Source organism: Cebus imitator, unplaced genomic scaffold (assembly GCF_001604975.1).
Source record: "Cebus imitator isolate Cc_AM_T3 unplaced genomic scaffold, Cebus_imitator-1.0 Scaffold794, whole genome shotgun sequence".
In the NCBI taxonomy this organism is placed as follows: Eukaryota; Metazoa; Chordata; class Mammalia; order Primates; family Cebidae; genus Cebus; species Cebus imitator.
Genome location: NW_016108109.1, coordinates 404,068 through 410,471, shown reverse-complemented (window position 1 = coordinate 410,471; position 6,404 = coordinate 404,068).

The window sequence follows — 6,404 nt, the reverse complement described above, 5'->3', positions numbered from 1 at the left end:
AATTAAAAAGTGTGCTACAATTGAAAGAAACAGAGGGAGAAAAATAAGGTCATGGTGTAGCGAGAAAGGCATGCTTTCACCTGCTGTGACAGAAAGTCAACAGACCGTGCTGACAATTAACTTAGGTCTTCTATTTTTGTTATTTCATTAAAAATAAGATTAAATACTGAAAGCAAATCTTTATGCCACAACCAGACTACTGAAATTTAACTTAAATGTCAGCAATCCTTAACAGGTGGGCACACTGAGCTGAAGACTTTTCTGGATACATTTAATAGGAAAGTAGAAGAGATTCAGAAAATCCACAAAACAAGGTTCATGCTATCACCACTGGGTCCCGATTATAATTTAAAAGAATCAAGAGAGGCATACTTTTATATCAAACTATCAATTTCTCAACTTTTTGAATGTTTACTTACATGGTTTACACGGTCAATTTCTCTTATTTCTTGTACTAAGAATGAAAGAAAAAAAATGGTCACTTCTGACACAAATAATATAAAAAGTAGTTGTTAACATCTTACTGACTACTCCTATATACAATGAGAAAAAATTCCATGTAAAAAAATTAATTTCAATAATTTATAATTTAAACTATCTGGTATAATAAATCTCATAAAGTAAAATCTGAAAATTTAGTTTACTTTTTGACCTAGTTTACTTTTACTTTTTTACATACGAAGGAAATAATACTCATGTACAAAAGAAAAGGGCAAAAAAATTAGGCCAGATGAGAAATTTAGCTAATAAAAAAGTTTAACTGTTGCATATATGAGCCATGATCTGTTAGTATTCTCTTACTCTGCATTTACACATTGCTTAATTACCAGAATCTAAGAGCTAACAGCTCTAAGAACTACTTCCTGACCAGGCACCTATCTCTAGATGCACCAGAATCCCTGTAAGCATCTCCAACCACACTTAGTGGTCATGTACTACTATGTCGCTACAAACAAAACAAAAACAGGTCGTTACACAACTGAAAAGTAACTTATCTTAAATTTAATCTTTTGTTTATTGTGTTTTTTTTTCAGAAGGAGTCTCGTTCTGTCACCCAGGCTGGAGTGCAATGGTGTGACCTCGGCTCACTACAACCTCTGCCTCCAGGGTTCAAATCATTCTCCTGCCTCAGACTCCTGAGTAGCTGGGATTACAGGTGCACCCCACCATGCCTGGCTAGTTTTTGTATTTTTAGTAGAGACAGTGTTTCACCATGTTGGTCAGGCTGGTCTCAAACTCCTGACCTCATGATCCACCCACCTCCGCCTCCGCCTCCCAAAGTGCTGGAATTACAAGTGTGAGCCACTGTGCCCGGCCAAATTTCAATCTTAAAATAAGTAACAAACCTAATTGGACATGGTGTCTGCAGCAGAAAAAAAAAAAAAAAAAAAAAAAAAAAAAAAAAAAAAAAAAAAAAAAAAAGAGAAAAAAAAAAAAAAAAAAAAAAAAAAAAAAAAGGCCAGAATAATAAAAGCTCCAAGAGGGACTTGGGCCATGCTTTGTTTCCTACGTGGCCACTGCCTTTAATGCTGGAAGGGCATTGTAGGCAAACACTCCTATCACTGAAGAGTGAGGGACATGGAATAGCTTTTCTTTTTTCTGCTTCCATGCTCTCTAGGTGTCAGAAGCCCATGGCTCTGGAAGGAACTGGGAATCACAACTCTGAAATAGTTTGCATATGTCTCCCTCTCCAAATCTCATGTTAAAATGGGACCCTTAACGTTGGAGACAGGGCCTAGCGGGAGGTGTTTGGGTAATGGCAGTAGATTCCTTATGAATGGCTTGGTACCGTCCCCTTGGTAATAAGCAAATTTTCATTCTGGTATTAAACCAATATGAGTTTTTCTTTTCTTTTTTTGTTTGCAGAAAAATGATTTATTTATTTAGAGAGAGAGAGAGAGAGACAGCAGTAGAGAGAAAGCTTCCACGAGAGAGTGGGTGGAAATGGGACCCCAAAGGGGAAATCCGGGGGGGAAAGAGAGTTCCCACTATGTGGACCAATATGAGTTTTTCTAAATACTTTCTATAATACATCCAATCAAACAAGAGTTTTCACTCTTTTTCTTGGCAGAAAAACAATGTTGACTCACTGTCTGATTGCGATGTCTTTGCTTCTGGATGGTCAGAAGGGTTTGACTCCAAAGCCATAACTATACAGAGAGAAAAGAAAAAAGATGTGATCACTTATGACAATTTATCAGCTCATTTATTCAGCAAGGAGGCCATTTCACTACCTCTTTTATTCTTATCCATTGGGAAAAGGGACAAAGAATTATACATAAAGATAAATCTAAGACTCCTCCATCACATGACAAATTTTATTAATAAAAAGATAGCAAAATGTATAAACAAAAAGTTAAGATGTTTTCACTAATATGATAACAACTAAAGGAAAGTATATTATGTTAAAATAACACAAGTGAATCTGTGAAAATTTAGAACATTTAAACCAATATGAGTTTTTCTAAATACTTTCTATAATACATCAATTCAAACAAGAGTTTTCACTCTTTTTCTTGGCGGAAAAAACGATGTTGGCTCACCATCTGTTTGAGATTTCTTTGCTTCTGGATGGTCAGAAGGGTTGGACTCCAAAGACGTATCAATTCTGTCTGTTTGAGATTTCTTTGCTTCCAGATGGTCAGGAGGGTTGGACTCCAAATCTATACAGAGAGAAAAGAAAAAATATGTGATCACTTATAAAAATTTATCAACTCATTTATTTGAAGAGGAGGCCATTTCACTACCCCTACTTTTACCTTTATCTATTGAAATGAATGTACAGACATAAGATGGTGCCAGGCAAGGTGGCGCATGCCTATAGTCCCAGCTACTCAGGAGGCTGATGGGAAAATTCCTCAAACCGAAGTCAGGAATTTGAGGCCAGCATGAGTAACATAGTGAGACCCTCCTTTATTAAAAAATAAAATAAAATAAAAAATAAATCAAGATGGCAATACATTTTAAAACACAGGCCTATTTCATAGGCAAAATATAAAACATATTCCAGAGTTTGAAAAATTTAAAAAGAAGTGAACTCAGCATATTCGTCACTTCCATGTCATTCTGAAGACACAGAAACTTAGTTCTGTTGGTGGCTGTCTTCCAATAGTCAAGTGAGATTTCTGTCTTCATTTCCTCACTAGCAACACATACGGAGAACATGCACAAGCCTTCTTTGTATTGGAAGGAGCCAAATGAGACATATATAAACTGTGTTGTAATCCTAAAGAATGACAATTTTGGGCTCTCATCCAACAGTATCCATCTATGAACTGGTGTGTAAAATCACTCACAGGCTTTCCTTACACCAGCAACCAGAGTATACGTTTACACAAGTACTTACACATTTAGTGTATAACGGTATAATCAATTCACATATTTATTCTAAACTCTTAAACACCTTGAAAAGTGAGTACAATACTCCCAAGTTACAAAGTCACACTCATCATGAATCTTCGTTATTCTACCTCTGAAAAAAACTAAGAGCTCAACCAAATTTTTTTTTTTTTAAGTTCTGAGATACATGTACAGAACACGCAGGTTTATTACATACGTATACATGTGCCATGGTGGTTTACTGTACCTATAAACGTATCATCGAGGTTTCAAACCCCACATACATCAGTTATTTGTCCTAATGTTCTCCGTCCCCTTACCCCCACCCCACAACGGGCACTAGTGTGTGATGTTCCCCTCCCTGCGTCCACGGGTTCTCATTGTTCAACTCCCACTTATGAGTGAGAACATGCAGTGTTTGCTTTTTGTTCCTGTGTTAGTTTGCTGAGAATTATGGCTTCTAGCTTCTTACGCTTTACTTTCTTATCTTCGAACAAGATGCTATTGTCAGGTGGGGGAAGAACAAAGGGGTATCAATGGCAGCAAACACCCTTACACAGGCAAGGTCTGGCATTTTAACATGCAATCTTTATATTACACGTTAAAAGTCTACATTGACATTTCATGTCTTTTCAAAGTTTTGACCATGAACCATCCCTACGTTTCTTTTAGAACAAGGAAGTAAATAAAGTCTGGTAAGTCACCAGAATAAATCTAGAGACATGTTTTGTGTTAAAGTAAGAATTTTAAAGTAATCAGAGCCTCATGGGTAAACTCCTTTGGGGGAAAAAAACAATGGATTTGTCTGCAGCCCTGGCCATGACATTTCATACCTTTCAGAATTATTTTAAGCACCCTCCATTTTCTTTCCTTTTGTGTTCAAATTACAGTTAGAAGGAAATAAGCACCTATCAAGGTGACTTAAAGCAACCCATTAAGAATACCCTATCATCTCTCCCATGGCAACCTTCATTCTGATTTCAAAGTAGAAATCCCCAAATAGTTCAGTATGAATTGTCCTGAGATTTAGCTACTTTAACAAAGGACTATTAGGCACTTACCTGGTTCCTTCACCTAGATACCATCTGGATAGGTACACAAAAAGAATGGGATGGGTACTGGAAAGTTGGGATATTCGAGTTTTTATTGAAAAAGGAAGAGAATATTCCAAAGAAGCTTCAACAAAGTCCCACAGAATAATAAACAGAGCTACAGACAAGAAGAGCCATAAATAAATGGTCCGAGGCCAGCCTGAGAGAATGAGATGAGGGAGCAAGAACTGGGCAATTGGGAGGGGAGGAGAAAAGAAACTGCCTGGACTCTGTGGAGAAAGACTAAGAGGTGGGAATGGGAAGTCAGGGCAGAGCCAGCCTTTGTTTCTGACCAGGCCTGGAAAAGCTGACTACAGGCAAAAAGGAGCCTGAGGTGGGCGATACCCCCTAGGGGACCTTGGGAACAGCAGCAGCAAGAGGCGTGGCCAGGGCAGATGCCACTGTCACCTCCTTACCTTCAGGTATCTCCTGGTCACAGATCTGGTGCACATGAAGGCCATCACCAGCTTCAAAAGTCAGTTCGGCAGGCTCTGCAGCAGCTGCCATGGGCGCTGCTGCTACCGTCTCCTCAGCTGTGGCCTCACAGATTTCTAACTCAGCAGGACATCCTGACCCCTGGTGTTGGTCCAACTCGGGGCTGACCCTGGGGCGCACACAACAGAACAGAATGTTCCCCATGGGGCGCCTCTACTCCTGTCTGCCGCCACCTGTGCCTCTGCTCACAGCGTTGGCCACGCACTCCCGCTGCCCTAGGCAAGGCTATGCTGCACTTGCAGAGATGGTCTTGCCACTGCTCGCCTGCCCACCCCACAGCCCCGCCCCGGCCGGGGCTTGGGCCAAGGCCCGCACCCTGCCGCCTCGCCTAAGTTGACTTGTCTGGGAGGGTGAAGAATAGCAGGCTAATTTAATAGGTTGTGAATCCAACAAGCGCTGAGAGACACAACAACTGCTTATAGAGAGAGTACAGAATGAGCTTCTCCTCCTCCTGTAGTAACCTACAGACTGAAGCCCATTGGCCCAGGTGGAAGCCCAGGCATGTGACTCACAATGCCCTGCCCCACACCTCACAATGCCCCACCCTGGCTGCCCGCCCCTCCCTCGCTGCCTGGGTGCCCCACCCTGTGACTTATGATGCGGCTGCTCTCCTGGCTCCTTCTGCAGTGCCAGTTGAACTAAGATTCTCATTCATCACCATCTTCCTGAGCTTTTTAGTTCTAAGAAAAGCACAGGGTGGCCTATTACTGGAAGCCATCTTCCACTATGACTTCTGTACATAGTCTCAGTAAGCAGAGTGGGTTCCATTAGCATTAAGTTGAACTTTTATTTGCTGACTGAATGTAGATACACCTGAACTGTTCACTGCTTTTGGAACAAAATACTCCTATCTTCCAATGAGAGGTAGTTTTTGTCTGCAACTTGACCACAGCAATCCCTGGGGCCCTAGCTCTTCTCACTAAAGAGTTATGGCTGTGTGTCTTGAATGACACCTTGAGACCTATCCTGCCTCCACCTCCTTCTCCATAAATAGAAACATAATTTGTCCCTCCAAGCTCTGAAATGCTGAAACTTACCAGCTGCCTATTCTCCCCTCTGTTTCTTCCTTCCATGGCAGCAACTTTCAGATTTTCTGTCTTTTACTAACAAAGTACTAAGCACAATTTTGTTATACAAAATCAAGAGCTGTAAAGTAGATTACTACCGTCCTAACTCAATAAAAATAAATACTCAACATCTGGCAAGCAGTATGTGCCTGACACTGTTCCAAGTGGGCTATGCTCACTTAACCCTCAGAAACAATCTCACAGGTTTCAGAGAAGATATTGAGATGGAGAAGGTAAGTTATCTCCCCAATGGCCACATGACTGCTCAGGCTGGGGCCATTATTTGATCCCAGGTAGTATGAATTCCATAATTCCTCAAGTATGATTATTAGAAAGTGTACTGTTTCATTTTCACACTGCTATAAAGTAATACCTGAGGTTGGGTAGTTTAGAAAGGAAAGAAGTTTAATTG